Consider the following 20268-nt stretch of genomic DNA (forward strand, 5'->3'; position numbering starts at 1 on the left):
TGGAACCCAATTTCCTCAAATCCCCGAGTGTCAGTACTGAACTTCATTTCATACCTCTGTTGCTGGGCATGTCCAGACTGCTCTGTCCGGTACATGCAAGGAGTTTTTTTATGAAAATGCATTGCAATCGGATGAGAAGTTTTGTCTGGTGTAAGCGAAAATCTGTTATACAAAATCCGTTATATACTGTGTTTATTACATGAAAAACCATGCAAATATCCGCCGCTTTATACGATGATGGTTTAGGCAAGTTTTACTGTATAAGTTACAGGACCTCACAAACTCCCTGCAACTTCTACTCTGGAAAATACAGCACATACAGTAAAGATGGAATCGCAATGAATCCATCTTAAACACAAGATCAGAATCAGTCACTGATTTGTTTGTTTGATTTTCCATTTATTCACACAGAGCTTTCAAGTGGAACACTACATATTTGACTTCCATTGCATACAAACATTTGAAGCCCACGGCTGTCAAAAATAATACAAGACTCAATCCAGCAATAAAAACATCTAAATCAAGTGAATAATTCATACAACTATGCAAAGTCTGTGGGATGAGTTGCAATCTAGGCTGTTTAAGGAGGTGCAAGAGAATAAGACCAATCAACTAAAAGAACTGATCCAAGACCAAGAAGACACAAACAACTAAGAGAACAAGTCAAAAAGAAAGGGCAAACCAAACAGCAAGTTGCTCCTTCAGACAGCAACAGCAAATGAGCAGCAGAAGAGCATAAATAAATAAACAAGGAGCCAAACAAATGGGTGTTTACGTGAAATTAGCCACAAGAGTTCAACAGTGTTAACAAGCTCATACTTTAGCTTAGCCTGGCAGGCCTATTTCATAACAAGGGCTAAACATGACCATAGCCATTTCATCAAGCCCAACCTCCAAGCTGTGCAAGGTCTGAGCCTTAGTAAGTTATAACCTACAGAAATCAAAAATCAGAGCTGAAATTTGCTAAGTGTCAAACTTATCCAAGATCATCGTAAATCGATCTTGTGCACCAGGTTTCACCTTGATACACAAAGATCTTTGTCAAGATATTGTGTAAACATTGACTACAAGGGTCGGCTGAAAAGGTTCTGCCTGCAACGCTACTATTTCAATAACAAGCGAGATACTGAAGTGAAACTGGTACAAAAATAACCCTTTACTTATAGACCATCGTTACACCACATGGTTTTCGTCTGCAGTTTTTAGGCATGAACAGAATCACCTTGGACACATCACATGCACACAGTAGTCAGTAAAATAAAAAAAAGGTGACATACATAAATGGATGTGCATTTCAAACAATGTGCTGTTACTGAAATCTTCGCGGCAGAGGGGTGTGCACCCATGAACATTCAGTGATGAATGTGTCTACTGAGACACCTGTGTAGATGTCACGAAAGACAAGAGGTGGGAAAAGAGTTTAAAGGGCAAAAACCCAGCCATGATGACTCTGCATGACCAGGCCCGTAGGGGGCGCCCCATAAAAGCTACAGATGCAAGTGAGATAGCATAGTTCTCGCAGATGTTTTGGAACACGCCCACACTGTGAATGCAAATCAACATGTGGACACTTTGCAAAAGCTGTATGGATGCTTGTAGAAAGTTTCTCCTGGAAAAGACGCAGTTCTTCAACACGACGGTGCCCGTCCGCACGAGAAGACAAACACAGGATGCGTTGCAGCGGCTCAGATTTTATGAGGTCTTCCCACACCAGCGGTACAGTCCCGATCTCGCACCCTATAACTCTGTCCCTTCTTCCAAAGCTGAAAGAACACCTGAAGGGACGGTGTTAGACTGATGGTGCAGAGCCGCAAGCAGCTGTCCGTCGCTCATGCAAAAACTTATCCAGCATTGGTGTAAGTGTGTGGAAAGGGAAGGGGGTTTTGAGGAAAAGTAATGACGCCGTCTAATAGAGAACATTCCAATCCTTAAGCAGTTATTTGATTCATGCGGGTATCTTGTTTGTTGTTAAAATAATCACACAGGAGGCAAAATCTTTCAGCCGACCTTCATAATAGACGGACACACACAGATGCGCACATGGAGTCAAGCCATTCCCAGACCTGCTCTGCCTTCAGCGACCCAGATTATAAAAAATAAACCTTTGTAAACCCTAAAGTTTTCCTTTTCCTATGCTTCGATGGCAGTTTCAAGAAAAAAAATGTTATTGTGCCATAAAATATCCTACATTTAACATTAAATCAATCGTGACCTGTTGACTGTTTCATTACTGTTGTGAGAGGTGACACGTTAACGTTGCTGACAATGAGTTCGCCTTCAAAACTACAGCAGACGTTCCTTCCAACAAAGAGACAAGAGGATAAAATGAATGACATCAGTTACTGATTAAACTTCAACTGTTTCTTCAAGGTCAGTACTCAACATTTTGATCTTCAAGCCCAGTATACTGTGACTTACAGTGTGCTTCACCCATATATACACCTTTAAAATGGTGATATTTCATCTCAAATTGAAAATAAAAAACTGAATAAAAACAATTAGCTGCACACTTCCTTCAAATCTGGAGCTGATGGTCCTCAAAAGCAGAGGATGTCCACAAAGGAGACTAGTGAGGGAAGCCTCCAAGAGACCCCCAACTACTATGAAGGAGTTGCAAACTTCAGTGGCTATGATGGGATGAAGTGACTATAAGCTCTGGCCTGTTGCATTCACAGGTGGACTGAAAGACATCTAGGATCACATGTCCCCATGTGCCTTCTGGCAAACATGAGCCTATGTTTCTCTATAAACATGCTTATTTAAGTTGTTTTATATTAAAGAGGTTGTGTCCTGACTTGCTTATATCTAAAGAGTGCAAATTTTAAATTAAAGAAGGCAAGTTTTTTTTATTTGCTCTAATGTCAAAACAATAAAGACATTAAAGAGCAAGCTGATGGGATGAGTAGGTTTCATAAACACTGAGGGAGGAGCAGGTTTTTCAACAGGTGTGTCACCTAGTGGCAAGGCTGGAGATTGCAATATGTTACATGATTTTGTTTACGTTCAAGTTTTTGCTTCTGTGCCGATGGGGATTCATGCTTGCTTGCCTTCTTTTGTAAAAAGCAATACGTATTCACAAAAACAATGGTTCTAAAACATGTTTGCCTACACTAGCATCCAGTAGACTATGTATAGAGGATCAACCACGGACTCATCTTCTTTCTTCAGTCTTCCTGACACACTCCAAAATGTGAAGGAAGGAATAAGTATGTAAATGTGAATAAATATGTCCCTTTTGGGCTGCTGTATCAATATGGCGGTGCAAGATGGTGGCCCTGTGTAGATGTGAAGGGCTCATTCTACGTTGATGAAAACACATTAACTCATTGCTGCAGGTAATTAATTATGCACTACTACTAAAAACATCCATCAATCCTGCACACTGTAACTTTAGCATAACAGCTTTTTGTTTTCTTGGGTTCCCAACATGGTTTGGGAACTTGGAATATGGAAAATTTGCCTTCTGCTCTCCACTTGTATGTAACAGCAGGAAATGCACTGTTACACTAAATTTCTAAAATTACACAACTTAAACTAGATTTGTATCTGTTATGATGGATCCTCTATCCCAGGCCAGTTTCAAGTATCAGCAAATTTGGTTAAAACCAACCAAAAACAACTGAACTCGGTGGCACCCAGAAAAGCTCAGAAAATGATTTAGTTAAACTTGGATGTTTTGCTAAATTTGTGGAACGATAACATTTATATTCAGTGTAAATTGGGCTAAAACATCAAATTGGGTGAAGCTGGTGTCATTCTTTGAGGTTTGATTGATTGAGTTACTCAGACATTGATTTCTTCAAATTTCATCGGAAAAAATGTGAACATGCTTCAGAATTTGGTCAAATGTGAGTATAAGCACTTTGACATTGTTACATTGAGCTTGTAATCGTAACGACTTAAACATCAGCCGTTTCCCCGCGTGTCACAAAAGTCCTTCATAAACTACAAACGCTGTCGTGATTCACCAAACACTCTTCTTGTGATTAACTTTTTGCTTCGATCTCTGGGACCCGACTGACATGTTTTGTTCTTTTGTAGAACAACAGCAGGTAATGTGCCAAGTTGAGTTGAACAAACAAAATAATAAAAATTCAATTAAGAGTCAGTGAGGGAGTTTAGCTACAAAACATTAGCATCAAACCATCAGCTGCAGCCAACTACAGAATCCAGAAAGATCTTTCGGATGACTAACTGATGTGAGCAGACCTGATTCAGCACCGATGATGCTTGAAATGTTGCCTCACAGGGGGCGCTGTGTTTCTGCATGTGCGTCCTCTTTCTGAACTAGCTCTTCCTTCTCCTCCTGCTGCTGCTCCTCCTTTGGTTGTCTCTTTGCCTCGTTAGAAGGTCCATCTTCTGTCTCTTTCTCATCTGAAGATAAAATTTGAATTATTAAGAAGCAGGAACCACTTGGGGTACAAAAACAAAAACAGAAAGAAAGAAACAGGAAGATAAAGTCAAATAAAGAGAAAGAAGAAGACGAAAGCTGGAACATCTACAATCACATTCATAATTTGCAATATGATTGGTTGATAGATAAATTATCTTTGATGTGGTTAAAGTGATGAATACCTAATTATCCAGCAGAATGGTCTTCAGCTACCTTTTTAGCAGAGGTGGTGTTGAAGGTTTTAAGTGATCATTAATACTTAAAATCATCCTGCCTGGTTTTTTCTTTGAGAATATGGTGCAACTCAGACTCCAGACAGAAAACAATCACAGTGACGTGAGCGGCTCATCACTCCGTCAAAGGCAAAATCACTGGAGAAGGTTCCATCTCTTCACTCGAGGAGACTTTCTGTCATTCATAAATGTTTGAAAACTGTTTTGTATGTGTCCGTGCTAGTAACTCCTGCATGAACACACTGACCGTAATCACAGCTGAAGAATTACAACATAAAGCGTGGTGCATGCCTCCGCTTGCACAGTATGGGGAATGATGAAGACTGGAAATTATTGCTACAGCGAAAGACTGGTGCATTAAAGATGGTGTATGGTCAATTTTTATTGGGAAAGTTTGCCAATAACAATAGGTGTGTAGTGTACTGACCCCAATTTTAAAAGGGATACTTCCTGGCCAAAATGGGCTTCCTCAGGATGGTGGCTGGTGTCTCCCTTAGAGAAAGGGTGAGAGGTTCGGCCATCCGTGGGGAGCTCAGAGTAGAGTAGCTGCTACTTTGCATTGAAAGGAGCCAGCTGAGGTGGTTCAGGCATCTGATAAGGGTGCCTCCTGGGCACCTCCCAAGGGAGGTGTTCCAGGCATGTCCATCTGGGAGGAGACCCTGGGGAAGACCCAGGACTAGGTGGAAAGATTATATCTCCACACTGGCCTGGGAATGCCTCGGGATCCCCCAGTCAGAGGTGGTCAATGTGGCACAGGAAAGGGAAGTCTGGGGTCCCCTGCTGGAGCTGTTGAAAAGCGGTTGAAGATGAGATGAGATGAGAGTTCCTGTAGCCTCTCCCAATTCACCACCAAGAAATAGTTTAATTCAGACAAGGCGTTCTTCAGTTATTGTGCGAAAACAAATATCAACATGGCACCCATGGTGGCCATATTAGATGACTGAAGACCCCAACTTTTGAAAGAACCCTTCCTCTATCCTTCCCCAATTCACCACCAGGAAATACTTTAATTCAGACAAGGCGTTCTTCAGTTATTGTGCAGAAACAAATATCAACATGGCACTCATTGTGGCCATATTGAATGATTGAAGACCCCAACTTTTGAAAGAACCCTTCCTCTATCCTTCCCCAATTAACCAACAACAAATTTCATTCAGACAAGGTGTTCTTCAGTTATTGTGTGAAAATTATAAGCTTGCACATGAAGTGAAAACAATGCTCTCAAACGTCATTGAATGGGGGGGGGAGGGGGGCATAAAAATCAGGCTCTCAAGCACAACACACAAATTATTAATTATGCAACCATAACTAAATCCACAGTTTATGCTTTTACAAATTAAGACTCTGTTGTGGATGTCTGATAGCAAGCCTTCAAAACCCTGATCTTATACAGTTCTTCTCTGGCTTTGATGGCAGTTTCCTGAAGAATTACAGGGTATTATTCGGGCGGTATTTATGAAGCCCCTGGTGGATAAACTATTAAATCCTACACACAACAAGGTTCAGAGGTAGGCCTGGGTGATATATCGATAATATCGATTAATTCGAATTATTTGTTGCGGACGATTTAAAAAATAAACACATTCAAGCTTTTTTTCTTTTTTTTTTTCTCTTCTTGCAGCGGCGCACCTTTTTGTCCCCAGGACCTTCCGTAGCTCCCCCCTCCCCGTCCCGTTTCCTTCACACAATCCGGTTGTTAAGTGTGACGCAAAGCATCATGTGATTTGCAACTTCCGACTCCAAACAAAAAAGGCGCGCCGTCATTAACACAGAACTGCACTGAGACGATCTGATCAGGCTGCACTTAAACCGCTGCAAACGGACAACAGCATTAGCATCGCAACATAAAACTCTCCTGGATATATTAACTGAGTTTTTAGACGCTGTTACTGCGTTTGTTTTATGTAAAAATGTCAGACGCTCAGGTTGTTTCTCCGTTATTTTCAATGTCAGTTGCTGCGAGCTGCGATCGCTTCCTGTTCATGTTCGGGGAGAAAGTGAAGTTTGCACTTTAACGTCCTGTTTATTGTAATAAATATTTTTTTTTTATTAACAAACAGACATGTATATTTTACCTGTACATAATAAATATGTAAAGTAAAAGAAAAAAAAAGTTTTATTAAGTGTTCTGACAATAGAACCAGACGAATGCGGTTAACTGAGGTGGAGGAGGAGAAGGGAGGGACGGAGGTTTGCGCACAATGTAAACACCAACTAAACTTAAACTGTAAATACTTAAAAGGATCAAACAGACGTATCTTTAATTATAAACCTGGAGGTCTTCGGACCCGAAAACTAACCGCTAATGGAGAGCGAGTTTCGTCAGTGGTTTGAGATTGCTGTGACAGACGTGGAACAAGTGACTGGATGCTGCAAAGTTTGTCTTAAACCATGGTTCTACCCCGAACAATGGAACAACGGCGTAGTGCCATTGTATTTTTGTTTAATCCAGCCAGTCTGTGTTGATCGGACTGCTGCCTGCTCGTCGCCAGTCAGCCGAGCAGAGCAGAGCCACAGCGCTGCAGCTCAGAGTCTCTCAGTGAAAGAACAAAAACTCCGTCAGTCTTTCAACAAAACAGCTCCTTCTGCCTGTGTAGCTGGTGACACATTAAGGCTTTATTTTACAAATGAAAGCTTTCATGTTTCCAAAGTTTGCTCAAATAAGCCGCAAAGACGGTGTGAAGAGTCTCGTTCCCTCACGAGAGAGAGAGGAGGAGGAGGAAAAAGTGAACACACTCCACACTGTAAAAAGCAGCGAAGCAATTTTAATCAATGATCATCTTCACCACACAATTCAGTGACACAGTAAAGTGTGGAAAAACCGATTCAGAAAGTTTTTCCATCCAGGATTTCATCTTTATGAGAGCAAATTTACTTCTTATAGAAGTGTTTTCTTTTTATTATTGTTGTTTATGCACCAATGACACCAGATCAAATTACTTGTATGTGAGAACTTACTTTGCAATAAATTTGATTCTGATTTGACAAATCAGTCCAGGTTTAGCTCTTGTACAAACAAGACAATTAGGGGTTATATTGTTTTTATAAAGTATGGATTAAAGGTACAGTGTGTCATTTTTAAAGAAGAGGAGAGGAAATGATATATCCATCAAATATTAATGTGTTTTTAAACTTTTCAATGTTATTTATTTTATTAACTTAGACAGAAACATGCAAAAAAAAAACTTTGATATTACAACATAAGTGTCTTGTTTTGGTCTATTATTCTTGCTTTCAATGCATCTAAAACCAGTCAAAATGACTCGCAACGCACCGCCTCGGGTGATAATTGCCAACAGCACCACTATACTAAAAATTTCTGGGGCGAACCCTAAAAGCCCATCACCACAAAACGCAGCCAGCCACACAACAAACTTATTCCAGTATCTAAAACAGAAGCATCCAGCTGCATGGGAGAAATGTTACACTTTACGAGGGGAACAGGAGCGCAAACTCCTGCTAAGAACCAGCTTACTCTGGTGGAATAATTTACCCAAGTGTATTTTTTAAATCAAAAGAACAGTTGGAGTTTCAATTCCAGGAGGTAAGTAGGGGTTAGCTTTAAGTTTTTGATAAAAGCAAAACTTGTTTTGAGTTATCTCTGTCATTTGTATTAAATGTTTTCTTTTAAAAAGTAGGGAAAAGAAAAAAAAAATCGGAAAAAAAAAAAATCAAAAACTGAATTTTTTCTGAAAAAAAATTGGAGATTTTATTTTTAGGCCAAATCACCCAGGCCTCTTCAGAGGCAAATATCAGAAATACTTTATGTAGCAAAATTAATCTGAAGTACATTTTTGCCTTAAGTGTACAAAAGTGTAATATCACATTTTTAGGGGATCATTGAAATTGGGACATAGAAGAAAACTGGTTAAGAATAATGTTCAGCTTAATGTTCACACAATTTAAAGATAATTAAGTGCACTTTTGGAAGTACATAGGTAAGGATGTCTAAATATACTGCACATTCATTCTTGACTAAGTCCAAGTCAGATATATTTATCATAATTAGTTAATTTTACAGTGATTTATATTCATATATTCGAGAAACAACCAAATGTGCAATTCTAACAATGCCAAGTCAGTAAATAAAAAAATATCAGGTCCATGCATGTTCCTCTGATATTCCACACTTTGTGGCAGTTTTATGACCTAAACTGATTCAAGAGAAATTAAAATGTCCCCATTTGGAGAGAGAAGAAAAAACTTCATTAAAATCAGCCCAAATTTACACCAGATCAGAGCGTGCACAGAGAGGGGGTTGGGGAACCTGGACGCTGCAGAGGTGGAGTCTGGGGATTCTTTGGACTCTGCTGGATTGGGAAACTGTGGACCAAACTCCACGGTGCCGGAGCCTTGGCTAGAGGCAAGATCACACTGTTAAACCCACAGCGCACAGTCAGGCATTAAGCAGAACAAATGTGACGCAGGACTGTGAGTGCTGTAGAATCAGATGGACACCGACAGAAGTCAAACAGAAGCCGGACTGCATTTCTGCTGTATGTCAAAGCACTTTGTTAACTAACATTTGGAAATAGTAGTAGTAGAAATAAGTCTTATAAACACCCCGAGGCCCACTGGTTCCAGTGCTTATTCCCAGAAACGGGGCACCAGTCCGAGGTAGGTCGAGGTTGAGTTTTGAAGAAAAAAAAAAAAGACACTAAACTGTTTGAGGTGTTCTGGTGTGAATTTACTGATGTTAAGCATTTTGAAATGTATAACCTGAAATTGCAATAAAAATACATCATTACTATTATAAAACAGTGCACAAAACTCATTACCTAAAGGGTTGGCATGCACACAACAAAATTACACCTCATTTTCTACTTCACCTGGTTTGGTAACTAGCTGTATTTTGTCTTGAATCAAAATAGATTTTTAAAAACTAATTTTTGAACAGATGGAAAGAACTGTGTGCAACAGGAACAGATTCTAAATTGTACAGTTGTTAATTAAAACAGCTTTGTGCCCTCAGTATTGTTTGTTTTTTGGAACAGTGAATGAGGATAAATACAAAGTTAATTACATAAGTGCATCAACATTTAGGTGAAGATAGCCAAATTATAGTAAGAGTTTAATGGATGGATAAAAGAAAAAGTGACAATAGGCATTTCCCTTCTACTGGCTTCTGTCTGAACAACAACAAAAGACAAATGGTGGCATCAATAAGACTATCAAAGAAACTAAAGTCAGAAAAGGATTAACTGCTGCTCTGTCATAAAAAGGATCAAACACAGATGTTAGAACATGGACCAGGTAGCATAGAGAGAGAGACAGAGAACATTACGGCAGTATGTTCAGGTGTGTCACTGGATGTCAATAATGTACAAACCTGTGGAGCCAAATGTCAGCTAATTATTCCTTGTTTGTGTCGACAGTCCACAGGCCAAGCAGATATTCTGTACCACTTAAGAGGACTAAACAACACAATCCCATATGGTTTGAAAAAGTAATAATCGGCACCATCTGTTAAGCTTCTTCGTGTTACAGAGTAACATATGTCATAGAATCAAATAGACGTCGGAGAGCAAACAGTCACTATGATGGTCAAAACTATTCCATTTATTAAGCTTAGTGGCTCAACCAATAATTTCCAACACATTTTACCTAAATTTGAGCAACTTTAACTTGTGACCCCTGAACAACAGCCATTTAAAATTTGAGAAGCAGATCAGTGCTGTTGTTAAAGCAAGGTTTTTCCAACTTCGTCTTTTAGCTAAGACCAAGCCCCATCTTTCCAGGAATGACCTCGAGAAGGTTATCTATGCCTTTGTTACAAGTACATTAGATTAATAATAATAATAAAAAATTTTATTTATAAGGCGCCTTACATTTGACAAGCAAATTTCAAGGCGCTACCATAAAAGTACAAAGAATAAAACAAAGTACAAGAAAAAACATAGTTAAGAAAAAGCTTTTAAAAACAGACAAGACTTTTATGCTGCGTTTACACATAACGACAAGTCACAAATGCCATGAAGTACACATTCTTGGCTGCTGATCACGAATGTGATGATTCGGGACAGAGGCGGCAGGTGTCCTCAGGAACTGCTGCAACCTGTGACCACACGTTACGATTAATGGCACGTGTTCCTGGAGAATTATCAGGAACCATTACGCACGGTCAAGAATAGTGTTAACTCTCTATTGTAACTCTCTGTACATCAGCTTGGACCTGACTTCTCTTAATTGTCTCCAGCTCATCCAGAACATAGTTACTTGTCCTCTGACCAACTGTTGCTGGACGTGCCCAAAAGTAGATTAAAGTCTAAAGGTGACAGGGCCTTTGCGGCGGTTGCCCCCAGGCTTTGGAATAGTCTCCCCTTTCATATTAGATCATCCCTGACCCTTGAGACTTTTGAATCTTCTTTAAAAACTCACCTCTTTTTCCACAGCATTTCCCAAATGAGCTAGTGCATTTTTATTTTATTTTACCTTTTTGTAGTCTGCCCTAATTTTTATTGTTGTTTTTAACTCTTATTTACTTATTTATTATTGGGTGTGACCCGGTGCCCATTTTTATTGTGCAGCACTTTGGTCGACTGCTGTCATTCTAAATGTGCTTCCGACATAAAGTTTGAGTTGAATAAACTGAAACTGATGCTTGTCAAAAAAAAAAAAATGCTGTTTTGACCCCATAATATTCCGTCAGAAATCACCCAAACTTTACCTTTTTGGAATCTTTATGATCAGATAAATAATGTGTAAACTTTAAATCTTGACCCTTGTGTAAATCCTTCACTGACCCCCTACCTTGCTATAGCTTAACTGCCCTGGGATGGCCACCATACATTTGTGTATGCTGGATTGGAACTGTTTTGGTACCGATGAGGTCAAAATCACTTCAGCCTCCTGGACTAATACGTCAGTCAAACAATCTCAAGCATGACATTTGTCCACAGCTTTGGTCCTGATCTGAATTATGATTGGTCCTTTTTAGTTCTTTTGTATGTTGAGACCCGAAACATACTTGGTCATGTCTGATGTTTGCGTTTGTGTACTTCAGTACCATCCAGAAGGGGGGCGCACCTCTCCTCTGTGTCTGCAGCAGAACGTGGTGCCCGCCCAGGTGATGGAGATTCTGCTCGCAGCCCTCCTTTCGTAGCTGAACTCGGGAAGCCTGGGAGCTTGGGGGCGTGTTTTCCTGCTGGGTTCAGAAAGTAACAATACGCACAACGAAACGCTGGAGAAAGAAGAACAGAGATGAGAGGGAGGGACCTCAGCCTTAATACGCAAAGTGGAGGGATCACGTTACAAAACATAACACACCTCAAATTTACTCACACTAAACTTCATAGTTTGGGGGCACATGGAAAGTGGTTGAAGATGAATTTCAAGATAGATTCTGTCTATTAGAATCTATCAAATACAGGCAAAAATGAAGTAATAAAATTGTCATTTTAAATGTATCCTGTTAAATAATCCTGGGCAGACTTTGTTTAAAAATTGCATTTTGAGGGTAAACCTAAACATTGTATCATCAGCCACTTCTTCAGCACAGTGGTTTAGTGGTTAGCACTGATGCCTCACAGCAAGAAGGTTGTGGGATCGCTTCCCGCCCTTCTGTGTGGAGTTTGTATGTTCTGTGTCTGTGTGGGTTTCCTCCGGGAACTCCGGTTCCTCCCACAATCGAAAACATGCTTATTTAGGGTCTGCTGCCCTTTCTCTGTCCCTGAGCCAGGCAGCGTCTCTACATCTGGAGTTGGTCTCCGGGCACCGAATTGTGGCTGCCCACTGCTCCTAGTGGTTGGATTGTGTCCAACTGCAAACAGGATGGTTTAAATGCAGGACAAATTTGTTGTATATGCAATGACAAATAACTTCAATTATTGTTATTATTCTTCTGGACTTTGTTTCAAGCAAACCGAGCACATCTAGGCTCGAGGTTCCCATGGGCTTCTTACTTCCTTCAGGCAAACTGTAGCTGAAATTTCACAACTTCTTTTCAAGTCTCCCTACTGCAATATGCACTTTTCAGTAAGGTACATGTAGGAGTGTCTCTGTTCTTACCAGATACTCAAATTCTTCTTTCAGAGCCATCCCCTTATGAGAAAAACACTGCTGGCAGATCAAGGCATATCTAAGAAAAGAAGAGAAGTAAGCAGACAGGGAGAGAAAGGCAGTTTGTGATATTCAGCCAACCACTCTCTTCCATTTGTCCCGTTAGTAACTGCAAAAGGCAGTGTCCATCACCCTGTGAGAGTCATTCTGAAGTTCCCATCACTAAACTTTACTGCATCACAGAATGACGTCTAGACTCATCTAAAGAAGTTAGATACACAAACAGAAGCTTCTGCTTGAAGAGATCAGCTACTAAAAGCAAACGTGTGTCTGGAGACAAAAGGTCCCCCTCCAAATTGTTTCTGACTACAACAATAAACCGTGAAACCAGCAAACGCAAATTTACATGTCTCAAACTGGGGGGCTGCAAACTATTAAAAAAACAAACAAAACAAACTGTACAGTCTTCAACACCAAGTATGATTCATGTTAGAATAGAATATCTTTGTCAATGTAATACACTGCACACCAATATTAGGTTTGCAGCTCTATTAGATCCCTGAAGAATAACAATAAAGACAAATTAAAATGTAATAAACATACAAAATTAAGGCGTGGTTCTCCATCTTTTGCATTCTGAAAAACCAACATTTCTCAACGTTGCACCCATTGAGTCAAAACTTCACACATTCCAGAAATGTTGGCTGATATAGATATGTTATGATTTTATTGTACTGTTATGAATATGTTTAATTGTAAAAGCATTTTGAAATACATAATCTGTATAACAAATATGTTATTCTTATTATTCAGAATGCGAAGTAAAAACTTCATGAAAAATGTTCAGCATGTGGAAACGATAGATCCTGAAGCCAGTTGTTGAGCATTTCAAGTGACATTATTCCATCTTCATAGTTTTGTGTTTTGTTCTGTACCTGTATTATAAAACCTGACTGACCTGAAAAATCTTGATTCTTACCAACTGATGACTGATGCACAAATTATCCTGTCTTGGAGCTGTTCAAAAGAATAACTCACAGGTTCATGTGGCTGAACACCTAAAGAAGGATATGCAACATTTAAAAAGGACCTTTACCTGTTCTGTGGTCCATCCCCTACCAGGTACTCTATGATGCGGTCCACAGTGCCCCTCTCTCTGGGCAGAATGGGTCTGGCTATAGGGGGACCTGGTGGGTTGCATGCCTTCAAAAACAGCCCAAACACAGAGAGCATTATTCACACACGGTTTGCCCATGCACAGTCACGTCAACTGAGATCAGAGGCGTTACCTACCTACACCTGGAACAGGGGAACAGGGGGCTTCTGGGTAGCACCCCCTGGTGGACAGATGCAGATTTCTCTGGTGGTCCTCCTGGAGCTGGGAGAGCGGGGCGAGAGAGAGGTGCTGGTGGAACAACAACATGGAATACAGACAGACAGATGGCTGCCACATGGGCCAGTGTTGCTACCAAGTGAAAGGTCTAACTGTAAGGCCCCAGCCAACACTACACATCTGTTATATTCTATGATACTTATTGCCAAGCATACTCTTACCCACAGGTGTGGCCCCTGACCCCAATGAGACTCGTGCACCAGGTGGGGGAGCTGTTGTCATTGCAGCCGGAGTGCTGGTTGGAGATGGTCTCATTGCAGCTCCCCTCTGTCGAAGCTCTAGAACAAAACGATTCATTGCATGTTGTCTTGCTGCTTTTACTTTCACACAACTTGAAAATAAGCCTAGCTTGATCCTGAGCAAATAACACATGGGGAGGTGATGGTCTAGTGGTTAAGGTTTTGGGCTTGAGACCAGAAGATCCTGGAAAATCACTAAGGGCCCTTGGGCAAGGTCTTTAATCCCCTTTTGCTCGCGGTGTGTAGCGAGCGCCATGTATGGCAGCACTCTGACATCGGGGTGAATGTGAGGCATTATTTGGAAAGCGCTTTGAGCGTCTGATGCAGATAGAAAAAGCGCTATATAAATGCAGTCCATTTACCATTCACATACAAAAAAATTAACTGTAATTCTTTGTCTTTCAGTTTTGATATATATATGTGTGGGTGTGTGTGTGTTTGTGTGTGTGTGTGTGTGTGTGTGTGTGTGTGTGTGTGTGTGTGTGTGTGTGTGTGTGGTGTGTGCTGAACCTTGTCCTGGCCTGGGAGTCATCTGAGGATGGACAGGAGTCAACTCCAACTCCTGCAACATAAACAGTGAACCCAATCAACAGATAATTACAACACAAACTAAATCTACACAACCACACTTACAGCCTTCTTCTTCGCTTCTGGATCAAAGCGTTCCAGAATGAGTTTTGCATTTTTGTACGTCTCTGTCTCCATCACTTCTTCCAGCTAGACACACAAACCAGGACATCATTAGTTCTATGTTGCAGACTGAATTTCAGCTCCACATATAAAACCTTGTGGACTCAATCTCGTTGCAAATAATTTAACCATAATCATAATAATAATAATGACAACAAAGATGATGATTCCTTAGAGTGAAGTGGATAAGACTCTACAAATCCCTCAGGTTACTTGCCCAGTGAAAGCCGTTCCACATTTATAGCTGGGTGGACTGGGCCAATAAAGTGTAACCTCTCAAAATAGTTTTTTGATAATCTTAATGTAAATAAATGATATAAATTACATGAAATCAAAAACTCCATTGTAAATTCATTAATTATAGTAGCATATTTGTTTTAAAACTTATTTACACAGGAAATTGCACAAATATCACAAATTCAGCCCTCCTTAAAAAGTAAGCAAGAGAAATGCTGGAAAGAGTTTTTACACTTACAATCTTTCTTTTAGCAGCCTTCAAATCTTCTAGTTATCATCTAAAACAGACAAACAAAGGAATTCAGCCAATAATAATAATAATACAACCCCTGGCAATAATTATGGAATCACCGGCCTCGGAGGATCTTCATTCAGTTGTTTAATGTTGTAGAAAAAAAAGCAGATCACAGACTGACACAAAACTAAAGTAATTTCAAATGGCAACTTTCTGGCTTAAGAACACTATAAGAAATCAGGAAAATTGTGGCAGTCAGTAACGGTTACTTTTTTAGACCAAGCAGAGAGAAAAAAAAATATGGACTCACTCAATTCTGAGGAATAAATTATGAAATCACCCTGTAAATTTCATCCCCAAAACTAACACCTGCATCAAATCAGATCTGCTCATTAGTCTACATCTAAAAAGGAGTGATCACACCTTGGAGAGCTGTTGCACCAAGTGGACTGACATGAATCTGGCTCCAACACGAGAGATGTCAATTGAAACAAAGGAGAGGATTATCAAACTCTTAAAAGAGGGTAAATCATCACGCAATGTTGCAAAAGATGTTGGGTGTTCACAGTCAGCTGTGTCTAAACTCTGGACCAAATACAAACAACATGGGAAGGTTGTTAAAGGCAAACATACTGGTAGACCAAGGAAGACATCAAAGCATCAAGACAGAAAACTTAAAGCAATATGTCTCAAAAATCAAAAATGCACAACAAAACAAATGAGGAACGAATGGGAGGAAACTGGAGTCAACGTCTGTGACCGAACTGTAAGAAACCGCCTAAAGGAAATGGGATTTACATACAGAAAAGCTAACGAAAGCCATCATTAACACCTAAACAGAAAAAAACAGGTTACAATGGGCTAAGGAAAAGCCATCGTGGACTGTGGATGACTGGATGAAAGTCCATATTCAGTGATGAATCTCGTATCTGCATTGGACAAGGTGATATGCTGGAACTTTATTTGGTGCCGTTCCAATAAGATTTATAAAAATGACTGCCTGAAGAGAACATGTAAATTTCCACAGTCATTGATGATATGGGGCTGCATGTCAGGTAAAGGCACTGGGGAGATGGCTGTCATTACATTATCAATAATGCACAAGTTTACGTTGATATTTGGACACTTTTCTTATCCCATCAATTGAAAGGATGTTTGGGGATGATGAAATCATTTTTCAAGATGATAATGCATCTTGCCATAGAGCAAAAATTGTGAAAACATTCCTTGCAAAAAGACACATAGGGTCAATGTCATGGCCTGCAAATAGTCCGGATCTTAATCCAATTGAAAATCTTTGGTGGAAATTGAAGAAAATGGTCCATGACAGGCTCCAACCTGCAAAGCTGATCTGGCAACAGCAATCAGAGAAAGTTGGAGCCAGATTGATGAAGAGTACTGTTTGTCACTCATTAAGTCCATGCCTCAGAGACTGCAAGCTGTTATAAAAGCCAGAGGTGTTGCAACAAAATACTAGTGATGTGTTGGAGCGTTCTTTTGTTTTTCATGATTCCATAATTTTTTTCCTCAGAATTGAGTGATTCCATATTTTTTTTCCCTCTGCTTGGTCTAAAAAAGTAACTGTTTCTGACTGCCACAATTTTTTTTTTCCTGATTTCTTATAGTGTTCTTAAAGCCAGAAAGTTGCCATTTGAAATGACTTTAGTTTTGTGTCATGTCTGTGATCTGCTTTTTTTCTACAAAATTAAACACTGAATGAACATCCTCGGAGGCCGGTGATTCCATAATTTTGGCCAGGGTTGTAATAGCAGGAGCAGCATTAGTGAATCTTAAACAGGTAAAAAACCTAAAATTTATCATGTGTTGCCTGTGTAGATAAGCAGCAAAACTCACTGTTTCTTTCAGTGTGTTTCGAGAAGAGGAAAATCAAAAACTTCCTTATCAACCAGATCCTGATATGTAGATAGAAATGTATGATGAGAACCCAAAACAGCCATTAACACCCTGTAGATTACACCTTAAATACATTCAGGTTCACATGTCATGTTTAAGACTTTGTGTTCCAGATCACAAAAATCAAATGTGTATGACTCACAGCATGGGGCAAATGAAGAAAGGCAAAGCCATGGTCAGTCTCTCCAACCATTGGTCCGGTAGATACAGCCAGTAAAAGAGCAGAGAGGTCATCAGGTAAAGCAGCGATGAGTAGAAAAAGAAATCTGCCAACCCACAGCTGCGGGTTGATACACAAAGACACTGATAAGCATTTGCTTACAGAACAACACTGGAGGTCATCAAGTTGTCTACTTTACCTTTTTCAGGCGCTGGTTTTTGGCCATGAATTCCTCCAACTCTTTGATCTCCTACAAAAGGGTTAAATGACACAAAAATAATGACAAACATTATTAAACAATCAGGTATGGTTGCACAATAACAACAAGTCTCCAAAAGCCAAAAATGGAAATCATATGATCATCCCTTCCACACAAAGATCACCATTTCCCCAGTAATGCAGTGACTATTTATTCATTACCCTTGTCCAGATTCTCCAGCTGCTCAATAGTAGTTGGTTTTGTCTACAAAAAACAGCAAAGATTAGAAAACAGAGATAAAGAGACAAATAAATTATTTTTAAAACATGTCCCCCATAACCCTGTGACAGACTGGCATTCTGTCCAGGGTGTATCCCGCATCACACCCTATGACTGTTGGGATAGACTCCAGCTCCCCCCAGTGACCCTTAATTGGAGTAAGCGGTTGAAGATGAATGAGCGAAGGACTCTCTGAGAACAATGTACATTGGTTGTCTAAGTGTTACAAGATTCTGATTGGTCTCTGCAAACAATCAGCCAGTTGAGCTGGTGGCAAGAATTCTTTAAATGTAATAATGAAAACAAACTAAGATACAAAGGCTTTAAATGTGACGGCACTGTAAGGCTGACAGACAGGTTTTTCTGACTGCATTCTGACTTCCTCTCAGACACCATTTCAAATATCTCTCAATCTGGAGTTAAAACTCAGTTTGTCTGACCTCTTTCCTCTCAAAAAAACTGAATGAAAGTCAAGACGTGGCCTCTGCCATTCTTTCTTTGACTTCTCCGGGATGTCTTAAAAATAGGACTTGGATTTCTTCCAGCGGGGGTGCAGGCTTCAAGTCTTGACTGAATCACACATGGTTCTCGGGACAAAAAAAAAAACATTGTGTAAATGACTTGCTCAAGAATTAGTTTTGGGGGTCAAATTTCCCATGTGGAGAAGTAAAATAGTTATCTGTCAAAGTAATAGAACAAGTACTTATCTTAGATATTTACATATGTACAGCACAGAAAAGTGCAATATCAATAAAATGATAAATTAGTCAAAAGTGTCAACTGTCAATAAACACATTATGTCTAACTTGACAAGCCACGTACTAAGACTCCTCTGCATAATAATCAGATTATGAAACACCTTTGTTATGGACAACAACAACTCCAATACTATACAGTACTGTGCAACAGTTTTAGCACATTTAATGCATCATAAAATCACTAAAAAGTATGAAAACCTGATCAAAAGTCATAAATAAATGAAATATGTGATGAATTTCTATTTTGATGATAATATGACAACTGGGTTCCATTTATGCATGATTTTTCGATATATAAGTTGCAGGACCTCAAAACTATTTTAAGGATAAAGCGACTTAAAGTTTGAGTATATCATTATCATTGTTTATTATTATTATAAAAAATATTGCTCACATATTCACTTTTGTGGGAAATGCCAAAAAAAATGGGGTGGGGGACTTCCAATGCCACTTATAACTGGGGTGTCTTAAACTTTTGCAAAGTACTGTACACACATACATACATATACACATATACATATATATATATATATATATATATATATATATATACACACACACACACACACACACACACCACACCACTTTTTTCTGATACACATACCCTCCATCGTGATAGAAGAGCCCCCATGTCTCTCCTCTTATATTCCTCTGGTTCACTGTAGGACAGAATATCTAAAATAAAACAACACATACAAGTCTGTGTATCCCTTTACCATATTTTGGAAACCACATGGTGCCTATATTGAAGTTACACAATTGATATTAACACAGTGGGAGAAAAAGTATTTAGTCAGCCCCTGATTGTACCAGTTCTCCTACTTGAGCGATGAGAGAGGTCTGTAATTTTCATCATAGGTACACTTCAATTATGAGAGACAAAATGAGAAAAAAAAAAATCCAGAAATCACATTGCAGGATTTTTAAAGAATTTATTTGTAAATTATGGTGGAAAGTAAGTATTTGGTCACCCACAAACAAGCAAGATTTCTGGCTCTCACAGACCTGTAACAACTTCTTTAAGAAGCTGTTCTGTCCTCCACCTGTTACCTGTACTCAACGCGTCATGTTTGGAGAAAGACCAAAAAGCTGTCGAAGGACACCAGGAAGAAATTGTAGATGTGCACCAGGCTGGGAAGAGTGAATCTACAATAGTCAAGCAGGTTGGTGTGAATAAATCAACTGTGGGAATAACTGTAAGAAAATGAAAGACATACAAGACCATTGATAATCTCCCTCGATCTGGGGCTCCATGCATGATGTCATCCCGTGGGGTCAAAATGATCATGAGAACGGTGAACAAAAATCCCAGAACTACACGGAGGGACCTGATGAATGACCTGCAGAGAGCTGGGACCAAAGTAACAAAGGCTACACACTACGCAGAGAGGGACTCAAATCCTGCAGTGCCAGGCATATCCCCCTGCTTAAGCCAGTATGTGTCCAGGCCCGTCTGAAGTTTGCCAGAGAGCATATGGATGATCCAGAAGAGGATTGGGAGAATATCATGTGGTCAGATGAAACCAAAATAGAACTTTTT

At 39.7% G+C, this 20268-nt stretch overlaps 1 pseudogene; it reads right to left on the reverse strand.

Moving 5' to 3' along the window:
- Nucleotides 1-4243: 4243 nt before the first annotated feature.
- LOC117523828 lies at nt 4244-19445 on the reverse strand (annotated as a pseudogene).
- Between the last annotated feature and the right edge of the window lie 823 nt (nt 19446-20268).

The sequence above is a fragment of the Thalassophryne amazonica genome, chromosome 13 (assembly GCF_902500255.1).
Source record: "Thalassophryne amazonica chromosome 13, fThaAma1.1, whole genome shotgun sequence".
Classification (NCBI taxonomy): domain Eukaryota; kingdom Metazoa; phylum Chordata; class Actinopteri; order Batrachoidiformes; family Batrachoididae; genus Thalassophryne; species Thalassophryne amazonica.